Genomic DNA, 14,297 nt, shown 5'->3' on the forward strand with positions numbered 1-14,297 from the left:
ATCTCGCATAACTCAAAAACGAGTAGCCTCAGAACATTGAAATTTTGTATATAGGACTGCTATAACATGTAGATGTGCACCTCGTATTTTGGTTGCAATCTGCCGCACCAAACGTATTAAAATATATTTATATATATATCCACTCTGTTACCCGGCTCAGTAATCTCAGTTTTACTCTTATATGTTTGTAAATTGTACATTTTTTGCTTTAAAAAAATGATTGAATGATGTTGTTTTTATCTTCCGGTTAAGGTTTTTATGCCTTTAGTAAATCTGTGTGCGATATTTTTAGAATTATCAGCAATTTTAAAGTAGTTTAATTTCCGCTAAGCCTTTTTTTAATGGCGGCCATTGATGTTTACATTTGAAACAGGAGACTAGTGGATTTGTTGCCAATCTAGAGAAACTTAGCTTCGCAACAACAAAGATAACGCATTCATTTATTATTGCCAATTAAATCATGCTTAATTCTTTCTGGAATTTTTTCGAGGAAATAAGTGTTTGAGATTTACTTCGTAATTTTTAATATAGATATTTTGAGTTTTTAATGTATTTTTGCCTTCTCGCGAAGTGAGAACTGAATTAATTAAATGAGAAATACTCAATCGTCTGTGAAAAACTGTTTCTTTTTTGTTTTGCTTAATTTCTTTTATACATCATTCTAGCTTTATTATAGTATTTGAATAGAACATGTGGCAACGATTAGATAATTCTATTCTTTAAATGATATAAATTTTGTGCATTATGAGTTATAATATGGACGAAATATAAGTTAACTGTTATATAATTACTGGATTATATAACAGTTAACTTAGTTTCCGTTGTATAATTATTATATAAGTAACTGTTATATAATTATTAATACTGTTAAGTGAATTTAGCGCCAGAGTGTCGCTATGGTAAACAAACACTAGCTTAAATTTTAAAGAATGCATTTATTCTATTGTGGTTTATGCGCTGTCGGCGAAGTAGATTTAATTCAATCTAATAAGTTTAAATGAAATGCAAGAAAAAATGCGTATAATTTAATATTCCAATACAAGGAAGTCATGTGGTGTACACATCAGATTTTTTTAAATATTCAAAAGAAGCATAAAACAGTTTGAGCTCTCAAAGGGGCCCAAATTTCCTATAATCCTGTCTTTAAATGGCTTAAAAAATGAGGAATATGGGCACTGAGGACTTCTGAAAAAGCACAGTGCCTAGGGCTGCCAAGCTAGTTTAATCGAGCCATGTATGAAATTATAGCATGGGCGCTGTAACTATTTGGACTGATTTCATAGCACTCACCAAGCCTTTCTATTTTTATCAGCTCGGCAACTTTTAGGGAAAGTTTTGTATGAACAATTTATAAACAGCTTTTCATAGTTTGTAGTTCTGAAATCATTAAGACCACTCAGATCTCATATTCTTGTCATCTTTTCGTATTCTCTTCATTTTAATTTTTGGAATTATACGCATCTCCCTTCTAATAGAAACAATTTGGTTTGGAAAGTAAAAAAAATTGCCAGCGGAACTATAGCTGGTATGGAAGTTACTTTCGGTGCTGTGACATCAAGAGATTCCATGCCTGATGTCTTTACTCATTCCATTTAGCCATCTGACATCGAATATATCTTGCAGTATTAATGTATTAATGAAATCTTGCAGCACCAAATCTGTTTTATGGTACAGTCTTTTCGAGGGTTTGTATCTGATTTCAGATGGATAATTCTCAGATGAATTCTGCTTTATTTTCTCAACTTAGTTTAATGAACCCTCAAGTAAACTAATTAATTTTGTGATTTTAATAGCTTAACTCCAGTGACAGATTATTGAAATTATTGGAGATTCAGGATAGGACTCCTTTTTCGCATTTGCAACTGGAAGACATATCTATAAGGAATGGAATAAACTGCTAAGTTACATAATATCTAGTGTTCAACTTGTAGAGTTATTCTCTGTAAGTTAACTAAAAGTTCTTCAGTCTCCTTAAAACCCACAAGCGAGTTTATCGCTTCATCTGTGAAAGTACAACAGAGCCTTTAGAAGGTTTAAATTAAAAACTTAAACCTGAATAAATGCACGACTTGTGTCTACAAATCAAATCTCTGCAATGTGGAGGGCATCAAATAACAGAAGTTAACATTTAAATGGATTCGAGGCAGGAAACTACGATACGAATGGCATAATTAAGCGTTTAGTCAAATTCCATGCGTGAGATTTATTTAGGTTAGAAAAATGACTAATGCCTGGTAACTAATATTGATTTACTGGTCGAAATAATAGTACTAAGGAAATCCCCTGCAAACGATCTCTTTCTCTCTAAAATTTCATAAACTCGGCCTTAATTATTCTTAAGTTAGTTACATCTTGGTAAGAGCTAAGGAAAATGAAAAGTGATAGTAACGACGGTGATATTATTGCATGGAAATAAAATTGATACTACGCCCAAGTACACACACTATAGACATAAATTTGTCGATAGATTGTAAAAAAAAGTATTGTTATCTTTTATTTCTAATTCGTAACAAAGCAATGATTTAACGCTCCTTATCTCTGCGTCCGACTGAAGTACGTCTGTCCGCTTCTATTTTGGGTGTATACTGGAGTCTCATTTCCTTTAAAAACAAAGCGCATTTATGTCTGTTTGCATTTCTTTCATAAATAGTAAATAATAACATAATGCTTAAAAAAGATTGCTTAGCCTGTTTGATTAGGCAAAGGGTATAAGACCTGTCTTTCTTAGAACGGGTATGGTGGAGTGCATTATATAGACACTTTTATAAATTACAACAATCTATATTTAGTTAGTAAGCAGAATAAGAAGTGTTTTATATGCAGTTTTCTTTCAATCAAGTGTATCTTGAGAATTTTTCATGCTTCAAAAACAATTCTTGTGACGGTAAATTGCTTCATACTTTAAAATTTGATTTCAGTTAATTTATACATATAGGAAAAAAAATTCAGTTGCTCATACATTTAATGAAATTATTTCGAATTGTCTAAAACTACAGTTTTTTACGTGTCAAAATTTTATGAAAGTTTTTATTTATAAAAATTTTAATTTTCCTGAAGCATATAAAAAATATCTTCATGACAACTAACACTTTTATTTAAAAATTTTCAAAGAAATGTTTTTAGAGATGATGCCCAAAAATATAGCTTTCTGAATTACTGAACACACTATTTAAGCCTATGTATATGCATTATTTTCATTACTAAATCATTTAGGATTATAAAAATATCCTCAAAATTTCAAAACACTCATGTATTTTTAAATGCTAAATTGTGAATGACAATACACAAATTTCCTTCAAAGTTTCAAGGATGGAATTTAACGTGGTTACTGGATACTGATTAACGTGGTTACTGGATTACGTGGTTACTGGAACTATAGAGATACTGGGTATGATAAAGATGACGTTTTATTACACAGTTACACATAAGCATGATTAAATTTCATTCCATTGCAGTAGGGAATGCAAACTCTTAATTTTATATTTACATTGGTCGAAGGTGAGGTCAAATTTTCTTTTTTCTGATTTTACCTTTAGAGGTCATATGGTTAAACATATGAGAGAAAACAGGATTTGAAACTATTTATCATTTCAATTGTAATGCTACAACTGCACTGCCTTAATGAGCTCGAGTTATTTCCAGGTAATCGTAGGAAGAGAGGAAATTCGAGATTATCTTTAAAAATGAGATATCAGACATTTAATATTTTGCTCATACATTTCGTCTCACTTCCTTTGAGAAAAAGAAATAGACTGTACTGAATTTAATAATTTCATTGGTGGAATTAAAATATTTTATTGAAAAATGATAGTATTCTATAAAATGTTGCCGCTTTATATTTTACTTCATATCTGAAGAACAGATATTAATGAAAAGTTTAATAAAGAAATTTGTAAAGAAATGTAGACATATCCTTGAAGCATAGTAGTATAATTTAGCGAGTAATGGAAAGTCTCAGGTTCAACTCTCGGAGAGAGTGTTGTTGATTTCTTTCTTCTTCTGGTACAGAAAAAAAAAAAAAAAAAAAAAAAATCCAATAGACTCTGTAGAGGTGGGCGAATTAAAATCTCATGAGCGATAACTCATTAATGTCTAGATTTTTCAACTGTGCCTCTTCCCTATTATTAGCAAAGTTAAAAGCATTTTTCTTATATGACCTTGTGGTGCGAAGGCCAGCATATCCAATTAGTGCTGGAAGATCTCGGGTTTTAAATTTCGAGCAAGGCACGGTTGATACTTTACATTTACTGCTCCGAGTGGAGAAGGGAAAAAAAAAAAATACTATTTAAAATTTGAAAGGTTTCAGATTTTAAATTACGTCCAAAGGGGCGTTTTTTTTTAACGTTTTGTGTGTTACCTTTATTTATTAAATATCATATTCTTCGCACTCAAACCATAAAATTCAGTTCAATAGCAATGTCGCAAAATAATTTTAAAATGAGCATATCCGAATAGAATTTCCGATACACAATTCCGCGCGCTGGAGATAAGAAGGCTTTTTTTTTTTTTTTTTTTTTTTTCGTAGAGTGTTGCCATGGCTCACTTTGAAATCCTTGAGTTTGTTAATCAAAAATTCGTTAAAGTTTTACAAAATATGAAATCGATAATAAAACAAATTTCAAATTTGTTCTTCCACATGCCCATATTCGTAGGAGGATTACGTCATTCAAAATTCGATGGCTCTATATGTACCGTTGTTTTATCACAATGCAAGAAATATACGTACATTTATGCAGATTTTTCATTATTTAATTTCTTCAAATATAATGCAGGACTCTAACATTTGGTGGCAACAGTTGGAAAGGTGAAACGGACATTTATAGTGATTCAACGCAAAATCGCAAAACGAAAACAATAGTCCTTCAGGGACAAAGCACCTTTGGACTAAAAACCTAATAGGTATTCCAATTTTATTACGGCATTCCATTTAAGGGTAATAAGCTTCAGAAAGAATACTTTTCTCGTAAAGCAAATTTGTTTATATTACGTTTCGTATTCATAAATACCGTTGGAAACTGGCTCGTATTTAAAATCACGTAAAACTGTCATAGCTAGCCTATTCAGTCTCCAAAATCAAACAGCTACGACTTATTAAACTTCAGTAGTCTTTTCTTTTCGGTTATTCGTAGCTGCTACTTTTAGAGCAAACTATAAAAATTGCTACGTAGCGGTTTGTTTCGCCTGAGAATAAAGCTCGGTACAGAATCATTAATATCCAATATTTACATCGTGTCTTCTTTCCGAGCTCCTAAATGTGTGCATATATATTTAATACAAGATTCGGTTATTATAATAAGTGCAATCAGAAAATGCGGTAAATGGTGCTTTCTAATGCTATAAAATGGACCGGCGACAGAAGTGGGACATCAAACCTTGATAAAAATTTGTGGCAAGTTTCAGTATTCTCAAGTGCACTGAGTTAGTTATGAATTACGGCTAAGGGTAAAGCGCATTTTAAATAATGCTATAAATCATGAATCAGGAACAATTCATTAGTATGAAATTTTATTTCACACTGTAAATTAAGAGCTGAAAATACACATAAAATGTCAAAGTTCATGGTAATGACGAAACTGACTTAAAAGTGGAATGTGGTTTTTCATATAGAAAAAAAATTCTGTAAGCTACATTTGTTTCCAAGACCATTGCGATGAATTTCGAATATTATCAGACCGTTTAATGCATGTACAGAAAAGGCCTGAAAAATAAGCTTACAGTTTCATCCTTTACCATGACAGTGTTCTGCGTCACACGCGGCTTTTGGTAAGGCAATTTTTGTCAAAATAAAACATAATTACCTTTTTACTATGTGTGAATATTACCATGTAAGGTATTTAATTAAAATAAATAAAATAAAATTAATAAAAAATTTAAATAATTGAGGGTTTCAGATTGCTTTATAGGAAGAGTGTGTTCTGCCTGTAGGCCACGTTATTAGTTGATATTGCACAATAGCATTCCTGTCTGCTTTATTCTCGCAGATAGTGCTGTCAAGCCGGTTAGGTGAATCGAGTTGGACGTTAAGTATTCTCTGCCTAGCCTTTCGTAATCAAGGCTTAGATTTAATTTTTATTCCATTTTGTATTTACGCCATAACTGCTGGCTAGTTTTGTAAGCACCAGGACTGCCTTCTGTTCGACTCATTTGAGTTCTTAATAAAAGGGTCTTTTACATCTTTTATAAGCTTCTGTTTGCTTAATTAGACATAGCGACAAGTCACTTAGTTCATTTAGAGCAGTGTTTCTTAACCTTTCTAGCGAGTCGCACCCCATTGAATCTGAAAATATATCTCCCGTACCCCATTGAAAAATGTGTTTTAATTTTTTTAGTCTAGAAAAAACAAATTTTTGTAAAACTTATTGTTTATTGAAAAACATTGTACATTTTATATAAATACAAAACAATATTATTTTTATTAATGACTAGTCTGTTGTTGTTTGTTCATTATTATACTGGCAAAGCGAGGTTCCTTTTTTGAAAGACATACGCGTAAGTCATCACTTGCATTTAAGCGATTTCTCGCTTTAGATTTTATATGCAAAAGGGATGAAAATCCCATTTCGCACAAGTAGGTTGTAGCAAAGGGTAAGAGTAACTGCAGTGCTCCGTTCGCCAACTCTGGATAACGTTGTAACTATGAACACCAGAATTGTTGCAATTCTAATTGTTTGAATTTCATTTGAACTTGCTCGCATTTCAATAAGTTGATCTTTTTTCAGATCACTACCATCCATCAAATTTAAGTCAAATAGAAATGGATCCAGTACCCATCTCTGAGTTTTGGTAATATTTCCGGTAGAAAAATATACATTGAATGATTCGCTCAATCGTCTCAAATGTATTACAAGGTCGGGTATAATTGTGTTCTTTTCATTTTTCGCAATAACAGAATCAAGCAAGGGAAAGTTTGCAAAATTCCCCTTTTCTACTCGACGTATCCAAATTTCTAATTCTGCGATAAATGAAGATAATTTTTCACTAGATATTATTATATTTATACCAAATCCTTGCATTGATAGATTCAATTCATTTAAATGGCTAAATATATGTCTGCTAAGTAGGCCAGCCTCAGCATTGCATCATTACTCTCTTTTACTAAATAACATAAAATCTTTTACTAAATAACAGTTTTGACTAGTCAGTAATTGAATAATTTCCTCACGCAATTCAAAAACTCTGTTAAGCACGCGACCCTTAGATAACCATCGTATTTCGGTGTGATATAGGAGCACGGTATGATCAGCACCGATTTCTCCGCAAAATGCACGAAAAATGCGATGATTAAGAGCTCGCCGTCGGATGTATTTTACTACATTTACTGCTGTAGTTAGATGTTGTTTTAAACTTTCTGGCATTGCTTTCGACGCAAGTGCATGACGATGCAACATGCAATGCGTTATTATAACTTCCGGTAATTCTCTTTTCATGTGTGAAAAGAATCCTGAATTTTTGCCTAACATTGCTGGGGCTCCATCAATGCATATTGAGCCAATCACATTCATTGGTAATTGATATTTGGTAAAAAAATCTTTGATGCGATTGAAAATATCAATTCCTCTCTTATTCACCTCCAGTGCCTCACAAAATAGAAATTCTTCTATCACCTCTTTTTCCTTCACATACCTGACAAATACCAAAAGTTGGCTACAATTATCAACATCAGTTGACACTTCCAGTTGCATGCTTATTTTTAGTGGACTGATTTTTATGTCTTCAATTACTTGCATTAAAATATCTTCACTGAGATTTTGTATTCGCGATCGTATAATATCATTCGATAATGGTATCTGTTGGATTTTTTTATGTGCTTCCGAATCTAAAACTGTTTTAGCAATAATTAAAGCAGAAGGTTTAATCAACTCTTCAGCGATCGTTTGAGGTTTCTTTTTTTCTTTTTTCTTTCTTTCTTTCTTTTTTTTTTTTTTTTTTTTGCACATAAATATGCCACTTGATATGACGCTTCTAATAAAGGTTTTTGAATTGCTGGTCCGCACAATTTTAGGATAGTTCCACTGATATCAAACCGAGCCTTCTTTGACTTCAAGCTGTTCATGCTATGCGCTTTTTCGCCACCATGCACATTGTTAAAATGCTCTAATAATTTTGATGGTTTGAGATTGCTGTTTGAAAATATCTTGGAACGCAAGATGCATTGCGGTCGTTGCATGCCATCTTTTCGGTTGTGCAGGTAAATCCATAACTGGCATACTTATCGTTCCATTGTAGTTTTTGCTGACATAGTGGGCTTCACTATAATCGATTTAATTATTTAGAAATAATGTAATATAATATATATAATGTTCTTACGTTTGTAATATCACTGAATTCTATTCGGCTTGAACGGGCAATTAAGAATGTATTAGTCTCAAGAGGTTTCTGGACAAGTCAGAATACACAATACACATGTCGCAAACACAATAGTTGACTCTACTAACACAGGCGCAGTAGATGCAAATACAAATCTGTGAATCCGTAGATTTCATTGGAGTAGCACATGTTGAACTCAGCACATGCGCAAGCTGGGATAACGTTCTCCCCTTGTATCGTCGCTTCGTGGCTATCGAGGTTTCTCGAAGGTCACGCTTGTATTCCCACAAAGTTTTTTTTCTTTTTGCCGTCACCTAGCTGCCTGTTCGCGTTCGTTTGTAGCGTTCCATGCCTTTTCGTAGCATAATGTATACGCCTGTCGGCATCGGCTCTTTCCTGTGTCTTTTGCCGATAAGTGAGCTAGGTGCTACCGATTTTTATGAGCTTCAGTATTGGGGACACTACTACAGATTTCAAAACTTTTCTTATAAGAAATTTAATAAATGATATTTAATAATTTTTATGGTTAGGTAGGGGCTTCTCCAGCACCCCTAAAAATACATTCCCGCCCCCCAGGGGTGCGGGCACCCCCGGTTAAGAACCACTGATTTAGAGTCTTGACAAAATGTTATGTTACCAGAAAGAGTGAGAATCTGCAACTACATGTTCATTATGTTTTTCTTTGTCACCGTGTCAATCTAATTTATTCGTCAAATCTCATACTTTGCGTGTAATAGACAACTGTTTAGTGCAATTTTTCTGCTTTGTCGCATGATCAGCTAATCATCACAAACCACTTTTGGGTTATCATGTGAAAGGAAAACTGGTGTTCCATTGCAAACACGGGGACCATCAACAAAAATATCCATTCGAGTTCTTTGTTTCAACGTTGGTAGCTGATTGATTGGAAAAGCATTACCTGAAATTTCTTACGGAAAGGAGTAGAAAAGTGGTGGAAGCTTTCTTATAAATAATAAAGCAAGTAGAAAAATTATTCGAAATATTTGTTCGACCAAAACCGACGAATATGCGATACCGTTCTAAGGGGATAAATGACAATGTGTCTTTCAATGTCTCTCTTTTTTTTTTTTTTTTTTTTTACTTAGAAACTGACAGAGCCTTTTTTTTTAATCACACCTCGGAAATTTATTGAAAGATGACTTTAAAACTGTCCACGTTTCAATAACAGCTTTCACTTAGAATTAACAGTTAACCAAATAGCTCGACAAATCTGTTTACACCTGATTAAGCAACTGAAAAGAAGTGAAAGAATTCATATTTTTGACCTTCCACGTGGATTGCACAATTGCTGGCTTTTAAAGTGCAAGTAAGAAAGCCTGTCGCATCTAGTACAAATAAAGATATCCTTTGTCTTTCGGAGATTTAAGAAGCCTATAGATAAGAGTAAATATTCAAAGAAGAAAGGAAATTGTTTTATCTCCACACCTTATTCTGCTTCTTGAGAAGGAGCGATAAGAACTCTTTATGCTCTCTTTAGAAAGAGTGCGTAATCTTAAAATCGCAGTATTGGGCCTTGATCTGCATATAAATCAGTTCCTCTTTCGAAAAGCGCTAAATACATAGTTTCCCATTTAATAGATATCGAATATTGTTATCAAAAATTGATTATAGACTTTTCCCTCTTGAAAACTTGACAAGGAACGAATGATCTGAATTGCAGTAATGACGTATTGACGTCAGTTATGACAGAACTGTGCGTAGATGTTTCTTTGCTTGAGACAAAACACCAGTTCCTATGGACAACGTAAAATTAAATATGTTTGTCAAGAATTGTATCAAATAAGTTTTAAGATAAGGATTTTCACCACAGTGTTACAATAATTATTATAGAAATATTTAATTATTTTAAGGAGTATTTCAGGTACATTCAAAGAAATATAATATATGAAATTTGGAATTAATATTTCTCTATTTATTTAGTAATTATATTTTGAAATTTATAATTCATATATTCAGTTACAATATAATTAATATATTCAATTACAATATAATTAATATACTAAATTTTTAATTAATATTTCAGGGAAATAATACATGAAACTCATATCAACTCCTGTTTCCCAAAATCGTAGCTTCGAGTTTTTCATGTGTCTGCTTTAAAAGACACACACATAAACAGAAAAAGACTTTGCTTTAGTTATTGTAGAATCAATTGGAGAAATTTTTATATCCGTTGTATTTGAAGCTATGGGCGTAGCCAGGATCTGAGTCGGGGGCGCAAACTACTTTAGAACAAAAACGCTAAATTGGTATTGGGTCAAATGCAGAGTTTAGGCAAAAATATAGCAACACCAACATAAAAGCATATTGCTATGACTAAATAAGATATAGGAAAACCACGGAGTATAACCATCCCACGGAGTAACCATGGAGTTTATACTTCGTGAGGAAAACCATTGGCATTTAAAACAGCTTTCAATCTTCTCGAAATGGGTAAATAGAGGTCTTGTATCTTTTGCAAGGGAATCTTGTACCATTTTTCCTGTAAAATGTTGGCAATTTCAGTTAACAATGATTTCGGTGGATAGAATTCACGCAGATTTCTTTCCAAAATTGCCCACAAAGGCTCAATAGCACTGATATCTGGTGACTGTGGTGGCCATAATAGATGTGAGAGTTCATCCTCATGCTCAGAAAACCAGTCTTTAACGATATGAGATGATTGAACAGGAGCTCTGTCGTCTTGGAATACGGCATCACCATTCAGGAACAAAATTTATACCATGGGATTAAGGTGATCACCGAAAATGGTCACATAATCCTTGATAGTAATGTGGCCTGCACCGAAATGATGGGTCCCATGGAATACAACGATATAGCTGTCCAAACCGTGACTGAACCCCATGTTTCACTCACGGCAGCAAACATTATCTGTCATAAGATTGGGACGGCATTCACCAGCTGTAAACTCACCCAGAAGTCGGAAATAGTGTGAAGCAAAACTCGACTGACCAAATGACAGTCTTTCATTGCTCTGCAGTCCAAGTTTTCTGAACTTTGGCACCGCGTTCTGGTCTTACAGGTATTTTCATCACTGATAAGTGGCTTTTGAATTGCAGCTCGCCCAAAAATGCCCTGCTTGTGGAGCTCACTTTGTATTATTCTAGCGCTGACAGCGTTTACGAGTTGCATTCAATTCAGCAGATACTTTTGCGGCTGTAGTCCTCTTAATTTTCCTAACAATCCCCTTCAATGATCGGCCGTTATAATCACTCAAAACGCATTTTCGTCCGCGCTGTGATTTAGAGGATGCGGGTTTTTTTTTTTTTTTTTTTCGATTTTGCTGTACGAGTTAAAAATCTTAGATACTGTGCCTCTTGAAGCACGAAACACTTCAGCTACCTTGGTTACGAAAGTATTCACCATACAAGCTCCAACAATTTGACCACGTTCGAATTCATTTAGCTCCAAAATGAAGAACTCACCAACTGCACAGAACACTGTCTCGATAACAAATGATACTTGAAACGTATTGACGATGTTGTACAGGTGGCTTTAATGAGCAAACACACGAGCGCCACGAACAGCTTTTGCAAGAATAAACATTTCAGTTCATGCATGCATTTTACTAGCTGTTTCCATATTTTTGTCCCTCCCCTGTATGCCCACTACTGATTGAGTGGAAAGACAACTGAGCACTAGCAATTCGATCCAAGACTTTGAATTCTGGCAACTTGCAGAAAAACCCTTTTGTAGTTTTTCGCATGTGGAACGTGAATACGATACATTTTCCCCTTAGAAAATCTATGAAAAAAAATGACATGCCTTCTTTTACGTGGATAGACCTGTCGTTCTTTACTGTAATTAAATAAGAGAGTAAATAAACACTGAACTTGAATAAACAGATTGTTGAAGTTTAGTGAATTTCTATCTCTTCAAATAGATATTACAATAATTTCCTTCTGTCTGCTTTAAACATTTCTAGAATTTCCTGTCTATTTCCATTTATTATCTTCTCTTCTGTCTCGAACCAGCTTTCTACGTACACTAAACATACATAACCCATTCAAAGGATCTTCTGTCATTGTTGAGAACAACTAAATTTTTACTCAACACACACTAAATGAGCTCTCACTAGCATTCGTAGTACATGGTTGAGACAAAGAAATAAAAAAAGCATTTTTCCTTTGTGGAAAAAAAATATGTCGCGTTTTTAAAAAAGTTTTCCAAACTTAACCCTTTCCTCTATCTTTCCAGGAATTGTTCCAGATATCAATGTTAAAATTTTTTCAAATCATAAACAACAAGAAAATAATTTATGCTTTTAATAAAGTATTCTTATTCTTTAACATAACCACAGGATGTAATAAAAGTAAAGAAAATGGCTGGACAATCTTTCTCTTAATGATGATATCAAATAATCCAGGTGAAGAAATTATTAATAATCTTTTCTAAAATTCGTCATTTATAGACGAGCATATGAAAACTGTTACACCCTACAGTCCTCGCTACTTCCAATAGCGTTCAACGTTCTCAGCTACAATGCTGGAAGATGACAGAAAATATCCTGGCATGAAACGTCTGCTGCTTTACTATATTCTGTCACGAGCGTATAGCAAATTTTGTAGAATATAAAAATGAATAACAAAAAGGTGCATAAAAATTATAATAAAGACATTTGAATTTAGTAATAGCGTTTTGTTCATTGAGAAACAGGAATAATTTTTTTGGAGCCAATTATCATTTATTTTTTTATGTGTTTAGTTTCTTGATTAGTCTGGTTTCAAATAGTCCAGGATACTGGCTGAACCGATTATCTGGAATATGTGAGGTATTGCTGTACTAATCACAGGAAATATAAATATGGTACTAATAATATTTATAGCACACCTACGGTTGAAGAATCGTGCGGAGTGCCAACGATACGTATAAGGTAATTAAAAATATCCGACCAAAATGGAAAAGCAGGTAGAACGGACCGAAATAAGCACATTTTTTGTAATGACATATGTACTCTGAAACAATGTTTTGGGGTTTTACAGGGATAAGTAAAAGCATTCTGCTGACGTAAATCGTCATTTTTAGTGAGAATTTTCAACTGTGTACATTGATACATGAACGCGGAACTCGATATGCATTTAATCAGAGGGGCTATGGATGGAAACGGAGCAGGAGCTGAAAGGAAGTATTCGGTCATTTTCCCTTTAACTCTTGGAATAGCTGTTTCACTTTAGCTGTAGCTCCATAGATACAATGCATGTCAATACATTCCGCTTTCATGTAGCGATGTGTAGTGCTCGATATCAGCACAGAGAAAGACGATTTAAACCATTAGAATAGTTTTTTCCAGCACATATGTGAGAAAAGTTTGAACGGTCAAAGGGTCACTGATGAGAACAGAGAGATTGCTGGAAAGATAGTAGAAGAAGAAGGAAGATGTGTAGGTATAGGAAGAAAGAAATGTCAACATTTTCTGATTACTATGCCCTGTCGTATAATTATAGATGTCACGCAGAATGAGACAAGGAAAACTAATTTCCCTGTAACCGAGAATAGATTTGCGAGTTGAAAACAAACGTAAAGTTCTGTATACAAGTGGCAATTTTTGTCACTTGTATACAGAACCTTTTAATACGTCGTTGAAAAAGTCTGCAGGTGCTCTTTTCCGAGTGGAGTATTTAACGTTGGACATAATCGACTACAGTGATTAATCACTTCTAATGCTTTCAGGAATGAACAATTTACCCGCGGTCATAAACTCATTGCACTTCCTGAAGAATACGCTTTTGCCATTGGGGTGGTCTTTCTTTCCTTAAGAGTCTCAACAACCATCGAAGCCTTTCCCAGGAAAAGGCATGCAGGTATAAAGGAGTTAGAATCAATTTTAATAAATAAAGAGAAATAAGAAAATTTACTGCCGAAATCGTGACTCAGTTGCATAAAAGAAATGCTGAAGCCTTCAGGGTTTACTACAATGCAAAATCTCTGGTTAGCCCCTAGTTACCACAGTTATGCAAGACGGCAATATA

This window comes from Stegodyphus dumicola, chromosome 8 (genome assembly GCF_044657685.1).
Source record: "Stegodyphus dumicola isolate Sdum_Otavi_A_Nest chromosome 8, ASM4465768v1".
Lineage (NCBI taxonomy): Eukaryota > Metazoa > Arthropoda > Arachnida > Araneae > Eresidae > Stegodyphus > Stegodyphus dumicola.